This window comes from Dendrobates tinctorius, unplaced genomic scaffold (assembly GCF_039654945.1).
Source record: "Dendrobates tinctorius isolate UK_male_01 unplaced genomic scaffold, ASM3965494v1 ptg000036l, whole genome shotgun sequence".
Taxonomy (NCBI): Eukaryota; Metazoa; Chordata; class Amphibia; order Anura; family Dendrobatidae; genus Dendrobates; species Dendrobates tinctorius.
In genome coordinates this window covers 10,455,543-10,468,997 of record NW_027361704.1, presented here as the reverse complement: position 1 = coordinate 10,468,997, position 13,455 = coordinate 10,455,543, and positions in this window count along the sequence as shown.

Below are 13,455 nucleotides of genomic sequence, written 5' to 3'. Positions count from 1 at the left end.
AGTCGGGAGCACGCTGTGAAGGCTGTTAAAGAAAAAGACAAAAATAACATAATTAGCCTCCACAAAAGAAATGAAATAAAAAGTGCAAAAAAACAAAGCAAAAATATTTATACTTACACGCTGGTGACCGCTGCGTTGCTGTCGCCGACGACCCTGGGAGGCACTGCGAGGACCTCTTGGCCGAGCACCAGATTGGGAAGACTAGAGAAGAAAACAAAAAATGTTATGTCTTTGGATGTAGGCATTTGTTTGCTGTGTGTGGTCTGCAGAACATTGTTTTCTATGTGTTGTGTGTAGTGTGATGTTGTGTTTGATGCAAAAAACTTACCAATTGTGAGCCCACTCCAAGTGTCTGTCCACCCCTTCCTTCTTCTTCTGGGAGCTCCTCTTCATCTTGTGAATCCTGTTTTGAAATAAAAGGCAATGAATAGACATATATTACAGAGATGATGGATTTTGGAAATAAAAACTTACCGTCAAACGCTGACGATGCGAGGGAGGGCTCCCAGAAGATGATGTGCTGTCTTCTTGGTGGCCACACTCCATGCCTGTGGGTGGTGTTCCAGCTGCTGCCATTGCTGCTGCTGCTGCTGCTGCATCTATTGGGCGGCTGTTGAATAAAGAGAAACAAAGGGCCAATGAATATCTTGATATTCAATAGCCCTAGTTTGGAGGAATGGGGGATTTGATAATTACCGTCTCTCATCTGCTGCTGGCCTCCCCTCCTCAGCATGTTCCATTTGCTGCTCCATTTGGGGTGGTGGTGGTGCTGATGTTGCTGCAGTGGTCTCCTGCCTTCTCCTGCTGCGCTTGGTTGCTTTCTTGGGTGGCATGTTGGGTGTGGCTGTGGGTCCCACTGTCTTGCTTTTATATATGTCTTGTGGGCAGAGCTACTGAGCATGCTCAGACCAAAAAAAACGGATCCGGCCACCGGATCCGGCTTTCGCCGGATCAGGCGCATTGCGGCGCTCATAGGCTTTCATTGTGTGAAAAAGCCGGACGCGCCGGATCCGGCGTGTCCGGCTTTTTCGCCGGAGACAAAAAACGTAACAGTAGCCGTTTTTTCCAGACGCCGGATCGCGACACATTGCCGGATCCGGCGAAAACCGGATGAAACGCATGGCCATCCGGCGCGATCCGGCGCAAATGCAAGTCAATGGGGGAGAAACCGGATCCGGCATTGCATTTCGCAGGATCCGGTTTCTGTCAAAAGCGCCGGATCGCGCCTGACGGCGAAAACCTGATGTGTGAAAGAGGCCTAACCCGAGCACAGTATTTCACCTTCTGGTGCATCTGCCATTGTCCAGCAGCGGTCTTGCCATCTACCGCAAGGTGGACCCCGGGCGGCGAACGCACCTCCTATTATTTATATCCGGTGCGTTCCGCCGACCCTAACACAGATGAAGCTGTAGTCCCAGGGCAGTGTAGATGCAGTTGGCACGGGGATGTAGCGGTGCTGGAAAGGTAGGAAGCAGACAAGACACAGCGGGGTGCAATTTATGTACCTTTACTTGATAACTGCAGTCCAGGTCCTGATTACAGATGGTATTGGAGCAGGCTAGCCTGGAAGCAACTCAGGGATTCTCTCTCAGCAGATGGGTTGTACAGTCTCCTTACTAGCGCTTATTTGAATGAAGTACTCCCAGTACTGAGTTACACTGGAGTTCCTCCGGACAGATATTCTCAAGATCCTCACTTGCACGGCAGACAGCTGTAGCCTTTCTCGGGGACTCCTCTCTCCTGAGTCCCGGCTCACTATCTAAGCTGCTGTTGTGCCCTCAAGTTTTAGATGGGAGTAGGGCATTTACAGCCTCCTACTCCTGTGGTGTCTGTTGCAGGACCGTTAGTATCCATACAACCGTGGAGACCAGGCTCCAGTTCATGCGCTCTCTCCAGAGAAGAGCTCGTCCTCTCTGCTCTATCTCAGCTCTCCTTCCACACGTCTGCACACTTCACCCTCCGCAGACTAATTAACTACCCCCTCCTCTTGGCCCTCAGAGAGCACTCCTCCCCTTAATCCCGGTTCAGAGTTCCACCTGCTGGCCTGGAGTGGAACTGTGTTGCATGCATAGATTGACTGCGAGAGAGATCCATCATTGCCTCCAAGCCTGGCATTACCCTCCCCTGGGGGAAGGCAAAGCCACTGTGGCACCCATACCCCTGGGGCGCCACACTCCCCCCTAGTGCAAGTCAGCACTCCTGGGCTGAACAAAAACATGAAACATAAACAGTTAAACAATAATGATTGTACAAGAGTTAAAAAATGAAAAAGTTACAAAAACCAAGAGCTTCAAAAATGGTCCTATGATGATAAGTCCAAGCATCAATGTCCATGGTCCATTCTTGGGCAAATGGTGAACTATATACAGGAAAGTTTTTGACCACACAAGTCCTGTGGTACAATGTCCATAAAACAAAACTGGCAAATCTAAAGGAAACTCTTACAGGTTACCTGTAGACACAAAACTTGAAAAACAGTTACATATATACACATACAATTTCAACATTTACATTTATCTATATACGATATCTGATGGGTGGTATCCCCTGTGTAATGCGGGTAGACCTGCGTAATACTGGTGTAGTGGGTAATGTACTGGATACACTACTGGGGGTTCTGCATGGCACAGGGATCCTAGATTGTCTGTGAACTCTTAGACTCACTAGTGGCATAACAGGTTCACCACTGGCAGGGTAAGGGTTCTCTGGCTCCACTGCTGGTGTGGCATCTGCTGCCTGATTTTCCTGATCCTCAGGATTTCCTTGAGTCACGTCTTCCTGTGCTACCAATTGGGGAAATGTCAACACCGGCACCACTATAGCATCATTTACTTTAGTCCAATTCGCAGGGAATTCCCCAAGTATTGTGCTGACCTTCTCTTCTTCCTCTATGGGTTGGATGTTATCCGATTCTTCCACTCTTTCCTTCAGCAGGTCAGGACATATTTTCAGGTGATCTCTTGATATTGCTGCTGAGGTTTCTCCTCCATCTTTGCTAATAAGGCATACCTTGGTATTATCAAAGTTTGAGGGCAGAATGGTATAAGGTTCAGCTTCCCATTAATCATCCAATGTGTGCAATCTTCTCTTCCTTTTTAAGACTTGTTCTCCCGGCGACAAAGGAACGGCAGGTGCATTTTGATTGTAAAGCTTTTCCTGCTTTTATCTTGCCTGGGCTCGACTCTTTTCCACGCATTCTTGAACTCTTCTGTACTGTTGTTGTCTTTCTGTATCCCAGTCAGCATCTGATGACGTTATTTCGGGCGTAAGGACTCCCATGTCCAAATCAATAGGCAGTTTACCAGGTCTTGCTCTCATTAAGTAGGCTGGGGTACAGTTGGTAGAATTCACTGGAATATGGTTGTAGAGGTCCACCAGATCCGGCAACTTATCTGGCCACAGATTCCTCTCCTCCAAGGGCAAAGTCTTCAGTAGGTCAATCACTACCTGGTTCATCTTCTCACACATGCCATTGGTCTGTGGGTGGTACGGTGTTGTCCGGATCTTCTTACAACCATACAAGTTACAGAATTCCTAGAACACTTCTGCCTCGAAAGCTGGACCTTGATCTGTAAGCACTCTTTCAGGATATCCATGTGGTCTACAGAAGTGCTGTTGGAATGCTCTGCCTGCTGTCCTGGCTGTCTGATCTTTGACAGGCACAACTACCAGGAATCTTGAGTAGTTGTCCACAATGGTAAGAGCATAGATGTAGCCTGACCGGCTTGGAACCAGCTTCACATGGTCCAGGGCTACCAACTCAAGGGGCTGTTTGGTGATGATTGGCTGTAGAGGAGCTCTCTGGCTGTTTCGATCCTTTCTGCGCAGGTTACATTGTCCACACTCCCGGCACCACCTCTCAATGGCTTTCCTCATACCAGCCCAGTAGAACCTCTCCCGGAGCAATGCTTCCAACTTCTTCCATCCAAAGTGTCCAGTTCCATTGTGGTATGCCTCTAGGACCATTGATGCCTCTTTCTTTGGGACTACCACCTGCCAGACCAGCTCATGAGTACGGGCATTGATACTCCTCCGACAGTTTTCCTTCATAGATGAACAGCTGGCCTCTCTCCTTCCACAACTACTGGGTTACTTCAGGAGCATCCGACTCTGGGCGTGAGTCAGCTTGTGACAGTAGCTCCTTCACCAGGCAGCCTGCAGGGTCACTATCTTGCGTTTCTGCCCAGTCATGATGGGGCAATGGATTCAGGGTGACCTCCTTCAAGCCAGACCGTCTGTTTCTCACTCCTTGAGCACGCTGGGCCACAAGTGGCCGGTGGAAGGGAGGTAACTCTATTTCTTCAAGAGCCTCAGGGTCTTCTCCTGCATCTGGTAGGTTAGGCATTCTGGACAGCGCATCAGCATTGGCATTCTTGTGCCCTGCCCGGTACTTGAAGGTAAACTCATAGTTAGATAGCCGAGCCATCCATCGCTGTTCCAGTGCACCTAGTTTTGCAGTGTCCAAGTGCGTCAACGGGTTGTTGTCCATGAAGATAGTGAACTTGGCGGAGGCTAGGCAATGTTTGAACCTTTCGGTGACAGCCCAGACTATGGCAAGGAACTCCAGCTTGAAAGAACTGTAGTTGTCAGGGTTCCTTTCACTGGGGCGCAGCTTCCTGCGTTCGTAGGAGATCACTCTTTCTTTCTCATTCTGTACCTGCGACAGTACTGCTCCTAGTCCCACGTTGCTGGCATCAGTGTACAGCACAAAGGGTTTGTCATAATCTGGGTAGGCCAGAACTTCATCTCCTGTGAGAGCCATCTTCAATCTGGTGAAGGACCTTTCCAACTCTTCAGTCCATTCAAAGGTGGAATTTTTCTGTTTGTTCTTCTTGGACTGCCCCACCAGAAGATTTTGCATAGGGGTGGCTATTTCAGTAAAGCCTTTGATGAACCTTCGGTAGTAGCCTACCAGTCCAAGGAATTGGTGTACTTCATGAAGGTTGCTGGGCGTCGGCCAGTCCCGGATGACTGTGACCTTATCAGGATCTGGTGCCAAACCTTCTGCACTGACCACATGACCGAGGTACTGCACCTTGGGCTTCAGGAGGTGGAACTTGGAGGGCTTCACTTTCAGGCCAAAATTGGACAAAGCTTCAAACACTTCAGCCAGGTGTTCCAGATGATCTTCATAGGTTTTGGAGAAAACAATGACATCATTCAGGTACAACAGGACCGTCTCAAAGTTCATGTGTCCCAGGCAACACTCCATCAGCCGTTGAAATGTTCCTGGGGCTGTGCAGAGCCCGAATGGCATATAATTGAACTCACCGAGACCCATTGGAGTGGTAAATGCTGTTTTCTCCTTGTCTGCCTCTGCCACAGGAACCTGCCAATACTCACTAGTAAGATCTAAGGTGGAAAAGTAGTTAGCAGTTTTAAGTGCAGCTAATGATTCCTCAATTCTAGGTAGTGGGTAGGCGTCTTTATGTGTAAGGCCGGGATCACACTGGCGAGGAATACGGCCGAGTGAGAGGCGCTAAAAGCACGCATTAGACACTGACCAATGATTCTCTATGGGGTCCCTCGCACCAGCCGTATATTTCTCATCCGTATTCTACGGTCCGTGCCAATCGCAGCATGCTGCGATTGTCAGCGTACTACGGCCGTAGTACGCCAATGCAAGTCTATGGGTGCGCAAAAAATACGGATTACACACGGACCACACATGTGACTTGCGAAAAATACGCACCCGGAGTCTTCTAGCAAAGCCGGCAATTCAGTGAGCTATACAGTAAACTCACACTGACAGTTTTAATAAATAAACGAAAGAATAGATATATACACATAGAATACATATATATATATATATATATATGCATTCTATGTGTCTATATCTATTCTTTGGTTTCTGTTAGAAACCCTGTCATAGGGCTCCATTATATGTCCATTTTGCAAGCCTGCAAGAAAATCTCGCCATACGGATGCCATACGGATTACATACGGATGCTTACATGCGCAAAATACGCGACCACACCTTGATTACGGATGACATACGGAGCACTGTTTAGGAGCCATTCATCCGTATAAGGCTAGTTTCACACTTGCTTTTTTTTGCAGCGCGTTTTTCCCGCAAAAAAACGCATTGAAAAAACGCATACATAAGCATACAACTGCTGCGTTTTTTTCAAGCATTTTTATGAGCATGCATGAAAAAAACGCAGCGTTTTTATGCGTTTGTATGCGTTTTTAGCGCGTTTTTACCGCGTTTGCGTTTTTTTCCAACATTTTTAGGTGGCCCCTCACACTACCCAAACCATGACTTTACTAACCCTAACCCTGACCCTAACCCTAACCCTAACCCTGACCCTAACCCTAACCCTAACCCTGACCCTAACCCTTAACCAAATCATACTTAACCCTAACCCAAACCCTAAACCCTAACTAACCCTAACCCTAACCCTAACCCTGACCCTAACCCTAACCCTAACCCTGACCCTAACCCTTAACAAAACCATACTTAACCCTAACCCTGACCCTAACCCTAACCCTAACCCTAACCCTAACCCTAATCCTGACCCTAACCCTGACCCTAACCCTAACCCTAACCCTGACCCTAACCCTTAACCAAACCATACTTAACCCTAATCCTGACCCTAACCCTGACCCTAATCCTTAACAAAACCATACTTAACCCTAACCCTGACCCTAACCCTAACCCTGACCCTAACCCTAACCCTGACCCTAACCCTAACCCTAACCCTAACCCTGACCCTAACCCTTAACCAAACCATACTTAACCCTAATCCTGACCCTAACCCTGACCCTAATCCTTAACAAAACCATACTTAACCCTAACCCTGACCCTAACCCTAACCCTGACCCTAACCCTAACCCTGACCCTAACCCTAACCCTAACCCTGACCCTAACCCTTAACAAAACCATACTTAACCCTAATCCTGACCCTAACCCTGACCCTAACCCTTAACCAAACCATACTTAACCCTAACCCTGACCCAAAACCCAACCCTAACCCTGACCCTGACCCTAACCCTAACCCTAAACCCCCTTAACTAACCCTAACTCTAACTCAAACCCCTAAATTCCATGGTTAAAAAAAAAAAACGCATATGCAAAAAAACGCTTACATGAGCATGCCAGTGCGCACATATGCGCATCCATAGGCTATAATGGCCATTTTTAGCGCAAAACGTGCGCATATGTGCGCATGCGCTTTTTTGCAGGGCCAAAAAATGCAACATGATGCGTCTGGAAAATCCAATCGCACACCCCAAAAAAACGCAGCGCATGAAAATCGCATACATGCGCTTACAAGCGCGCAGGTATGCGCACCCATGTTAAATATAGGGGAAAAAACGCATGCGCAGGTTAGCGTTTTTTTCCAGCGCTAAAAAACGCAAATGTGAAACCAGCCTTACGCATGTAAAATACTGACCGTATTTTGCGTCGGTTAGTGTGACCCCGGCCTTATGCTGTTAATTTTCCTGTAATCAACACACATTCTCATGGTACCATCCTTTTTCTTTACAAAAACTATGGGAGCTGCCCATGGGCTACAACTGTCTCTGATAACGCCTGCTTCTTTCATCTCCCTCAACATACTCTTAGCACATTGGTATTGTGTTGGGGGTATAGGTCGGTACCTCTCCTTTATGGGTGAATGGTCTCCAGTGGGGATATGATGTTGAACCCCTTTTGCCTGCCCAAGATCTAGTGGGTGTTTGCTGAATACCCGCTCATACTCTTGTGTCACTCTGTATACCCCATTTTTCTGGTAGGAGGGCGTAGAGTCAGTTCCCACCTGCAGTTGCTGGCACCACTCCTCCATCTGCTTCACGGAGCCATTGTCCTCCACCTGATTGGATGAGACCAAGGGCTCTGCTGCCTGCAAAGAGTTGTTATTGATAGTGAGCAGCTTAGCAACTGTGGCGTACCGAGGTATCGTGGCCTCCTCCTCCCCACAATTCAAAAGGCGTACAGGTACTCTCCCCTTTCGTACATCAACCACCCCTCTGGCTGTCAGGACAGTGGGCCTGCTATCGGAGTATACTGGTTCTACCAATGCCTGGTAATCTCTCCCTCTAAGACCTATAGCTGCCTGACACCAAACCAACATTTCACATCTGGGGGGTATTGCAATGGGGAAGGGATCACTCACTCTGACACTACCAATTTCTCCACCAGAGAGTTCTACCTATTGTCTTTGCATCAGGGCTCTGATCTCCTTCTGCAGGACTCGTTGTTCACTGGAACCAGCAGTCTCAGCCACCTGTTGCAACTAGACAATAACCTCGGACAGACAGTTTTCAATTACATTTGTACCAAGGGTCATCATGGGATTACATTCACGTCGGTCAATATCAACAACTATGAGACCTTGAGACTCTAGCTCTACCCGACCCACTTTAACAGTAATTTCTTTACATCCTATCTGCGGCAAAGACTGACCATTACTGGCAACTACTGTCAGTTCATCAGTTGGGCCACGGGTAAGTTCTGAATCAGCCCAATACCTCTTGTAAAGAATGTACGGCATAGTGGTCACCTGGGAGCCAGTGTCCAGCAAAGCGTTCATGGGGATGCCGTCAATCACCACAGGAAGGATCGGTCTCCGTCCCACATACTTGGCTCGCCAGTTGCTTGGGCCTTGTGGTCCTACTCCTGGGGGTTGGCCCTCTGCCCCAGGGGTTGCCCGTTTAAAGGACAAAATCTTGCAAGATGACCGGCCTTGTAGCAGCGACAACAGATGGGATGTCCGTCCTGGTCATAGCGATCATTGTTCCTCCCTCGAAGTGGCGGGGCTCTCCTCCTCCGGAGCCACGGGACATCCTCTGGACTGGAAGCAAGCTGGATCTTTTCCTTAGAGGACACCTGCAGGGACTGCATGGTTTTGGTAAGTGCAGCCATCCCTTTGGTCAACTCCTGGTCCTGAAGACGCAGCTCCTCAGTTGGATCTTTATCCAGAGTCTGTGAATCAGCCTCCACAGGGATGGAAGGAAAAGATGTTGCTTCCTGGTGGTAAGTGATCGCTGGGCGCCTAGGGGGCGCTGAGCAGCTGTCAGTTGATTCCTGCAGTACCCAAATAGCCCTGTCGTTAAAATCAGCAAAGTCCAGATCAGGGTTTTGCAGGGTTATGATACGCAACTGTCCTCTGTGGGTACTGGATAGGAGTCCTTCAATGAACTGCTCCTTTAACAGCTTATCCTCCTCCTTCACACTGTCAGGATCAACTTGCTTAACTGCTTGCAGCGCCTCCTGCAGGCTGAGAGCATAGTCCCTTATACTGTCCTGCGCTGTTATGATGAGTCACCGAAGGAGGAAAAAACAAAATACTAGCTAAGTCCAGAAAAACCAGAGAGGTTGCCAGCTATCGGATTGCTACGGTGCCCTAGACCCCTCGATCACAGCCGGAGAACTACATAGCCTAAAGACAGAAAGGGCAAAAACTAAACTGCCCCAGAGTAGACCCCAAAGCAATAGGCAGCCCCCAACATATAATGACGGTGAAGCAAGATGAAAACACTAACACAGATAGAAAGATAGGTTGAGCAAATGATGGGGCCCAAGCTAACTAAATAGGACAGGATAGGAAAGCCGCTGTCTGCCATCCACAAAAACCCTATCCAAAATGTGCCAACCGACTGATAGGAAAAACAGGCCCTGAAGTCGCTAGGCTTCAAAAGACTATATCAGCACTCAGGTATATTCTGAAGACAGAGCAAAAGATCAACAGATCAGAGACAAAAATGGAATTCAGCTCACCCCCGGCCGGGGATGGCAGAACTCCCAAAAAACAAGGCAAAAACAAAAACAAAACTGAAGTGTACAAAGCAGAGCAGAAAAACTTAGCTTTGAGACGAAGGAATCAGACTGGTCTCCAAGAATCCAGCAGGATCACCAGCAAGGCAGAAGGGCGTCGGCTGCCTTATATCCAGTCCTCAATTCCAGCCACCCAGTCATCATCTAGCTGCCCAGGTGTTTGGTAATCAGCCTCACTACCTTCCTTCACCAGAGGAGGGAGTTCATCAGACCTCAACGGTGAAGGGAAAAATGAACTCACAACACTGCGTCTTCTGTTTACAGCCAAAGAACCTCATCTTGATTTCAGCTGCAATGCGAGTGTCAAAGGTGCTTCTCAGCTTGGCCAGGATCTTTGCAACAGTCTCTTTATCAGTGTCCTGCCAGGCTTTCACTTCTCTCTGCGCTGCACCCATTAGCTGTGCAATCAGGATATTCACTTTCTGGCTCTCAGACAGAGGGTAGACTTTAAACAAACTGCACAGTCTCTCTTTAAATTCACTCAGGGTATGTGACTCACCCGAGTACTGCGGTAGCCAGGCCGCTCCCGGTATGTAGGGCACAGACAGCAGTATTATGGGGACAGCTGCGGCGGGCGCTCCTCCTTGCGGCGCTGCGGGGTTGGCAACGGCGTCCGCCGCTGCATTGCTGTGTGGCGCGGACATTCTGTTTCTCCCCTCTAGATAACATTAGCCAGGGCTGGGGGTTGTGTGAGCTCACCGGCGACCGCTTTGCAGGCCTGATGCTCCGGGCTGTAGGCCTCAGCTCCTCCTCTTCCCGCGTGGGACTTCACTGCTTCGCGCTCTCTGGCAGGCTCCTCCCACGAAGGCCTGCCCCTTTTCTTCCCGCACACACCAATCAGCGAGATAATGGCGGCAATGGCGCCAATTTCACACAGTCTTTTACCCAAACACAGTCTATGGCACACAGGACCCGGGGGGTACCGGGCTCCGTAATCCTGTTCATGACGCCATGTTGGGTCGCCCTCCCAGGGCCGTGGGGTACTCGGCACCGGGCCGGTGTCAGCGGGATGTGTCACAGCAGCAGTGACCCGGTCGGTGGCCCTGGGCGCCCAAGTAATGGGGGAGTAGAAATGGTGGATTATAGTTAATGGAATAGTTCGTGACGCCACCTGTTGTGCTCGGCAAGGGAGTTGTTAAGCCGACGCTGCATGCAGATCTGCTGGGACTGGTGGTATGGCGCAGCAAAGATGTAAAAGCTCCCCGCAGGTGAAGCTGTAGTCCCAGGGCAGTGTAGATGCGGTTGGCATGGGGATTTGGCGGTGCCGGAAAGGTAGGAAGCAGACAAGACACAGCGGGGTGCAATTTCTGTACCTTTATTCGATAACTGCAGTCCAGGTCCTGATTACAGATGGTATTGGAGCAGGCTAGCCTGGAAGCAACTCAGGGATTCTCTCTCAGCAGATGGGTTGTGCAGTCTCCTTACTAGCACTTATTCGAATGAAGTACTCCGAGTACTGAGTTACACTGGAGTTCCTCCGGACAGATGTTCTCAAGAACCTCACTTGCACGGCAGACAGCTGTAGCCTATCTCGGGGACTCCTCTCTCCTGAGTCCCGGCTCACTATCCAAGCTGCTGTTGTGCCCTCAAGTCTTAGATGGGAGTAGGGCATTTACAGCCTTCTGCTCCTCTGGTGTCTGTTGCAGGACCGTTAGTATCCGTACAACCGTGGAGACCAGGCTCCAGTTCATGCGCTCTCTCCAGAGATGAGCTCGTCCTCTCCGCTCCATCTCAGCGCTCCTTCCACACGTCTGCACACTTCACCCTCCGCAGACTAACTAACTACCCCCTCCTCTTGGCCCTCAGAGAGCACTCCTCCCCTTAATCCCGGTTCAGAGTTCCCCTGCTGGCCTGGAGTGGAACTGTGTTGCATGCATAGATTGACTGCGAGAGAGACCCATCATTGCCTCCAAGCCTGGCATTACCCTCCCCTGGAGGAAGGCAAAGCCACTGTGGCGACCATACCCCTGGGGGCGCCACACAAGTATGGCTGCAATTTTTTTTAGCACCCATACAATGGCAAGGCACTCTTTTTCAATAGTGGCATAGTAGTTTCCAACTGGCAAAAGCAACAGGATGTTATTCTCCGGCGGCATTCATTTGGCTAAGTACTGCCCCAATCCCAAAGGTGGATGCATCTGTGTGCACGAGGAACCTGCGCTTATAATCAGGGGCAGCCAAGACAGGAGCAGTGATGAGGGCGGTCTTTAACGTTGAAAAGGCATCCTCGCATGCAGTCGTCCACATCACATTCCTAGGCATGTTCCTGTAGGTCAGGTCGGTTAGGGGCTTGGTCAAGGTGCTGAAATTAGAAACGAATTTCCGATAGCCTGCAGTTCCTAAAAATGCAAGTACCTGCTTTTTAGTCTGGGGTCTACACCAGTTGCTAATGGCTTCCACCTTGGCAGGCTCAGGCCTTAGGGTCCCACCACCTACTCTATGCCCAAGGCACTGCACCCTCAGCCATCCCTATTTGGCACTTATCAGGGCAAATGGTCAGTCCTGCAGTACGGATACAGTCTGGCACTAGAGGTGCTGGATTGACTGTACATGGGTACAAGTATAGAGCTCTCTAGTTTGCTGTAACAGAGGGCGTACAGGTGCAGGGCCGACTGCACATGGAGATAATTAGAGAGCTCTCTAGTTTGCTGCAACAGAAGGAGTACAGGTGGTTGGCAGACTGCACATGGGGACATGTAGAGAGCATTTTAGTATGCCGTAACTGAAGGCGGATAGGTGATGGGCCGACTGTACATGGGAACAAGTAGATAACACTCTATTATGCTGTAATAGAGGGCGTACAGATTCTGGGCTGACTGTACATGGGGACAAGTAGCAAACTCTCTAGTTTGCTGTAACAGAAGGCGTACAGGTGCTGGGCCGACTGTACATGGGGACAAGTAGAGAACTCTCTAGTTTGCTGTAACAGAAGGCGTACATGTGCTGGGCCGACTGTACATGGGGACATGTAGAGAGCACTATAGTATGCTGTAACAGAGAGTGTATACGTGCTGGGTTGAGAGTACATGGGGACAAGTAGAGAACTTTCTAGTTTGCTGTAACAGAAGGCGTACATGTGCTGAGCTGACTCTACATGGAGAGACGTAGAGTGTTCTCTAGTGTGCTGTAACAGAGGGCGTATAGGTGCTGGGCCGACTGTACATGGTGACAAGTAGAGAGCTCTCTAGCTTGCTGTTACAGAGAGCATACAGGTGTTGGTCTGACTGTACATGGGGACAAGTAGAGAACTCTCTAGTTTGCTGTAACAGAAGGTGTACAGGTGTTGGGCCAACTGTACATGGGGACAAGTAGAGAGCTCTTGTTACGGGCTGGTGGAACGCACCAAATAATATAATGATAGTAGGTGCGGCCACTAGGCTCGAGTGTCCTCCCAGCCGCTGTGAGCACCGGTTGGCAAAGTGACCGGACTGAAGAACAGAGAACAGAGGCTCGAGCGGGCCGGGGCCTGGATCCCTCACGGGAAGCTGCTATGAATGCGTCACCGAGGAGGAGAGCGCAATAGGCTATGCCACCAGAACACCAGAGAGGTTGGTTGCTCAGCGGATTGCAGACCCCTGATCTTAACAACACAACTAGCAGTAGCCCTGGAGCGTTCCTACATTGCCCTGGACGCCTCGTCACAGCCGGAGGACTAACTAAGCCTAAACACAGAA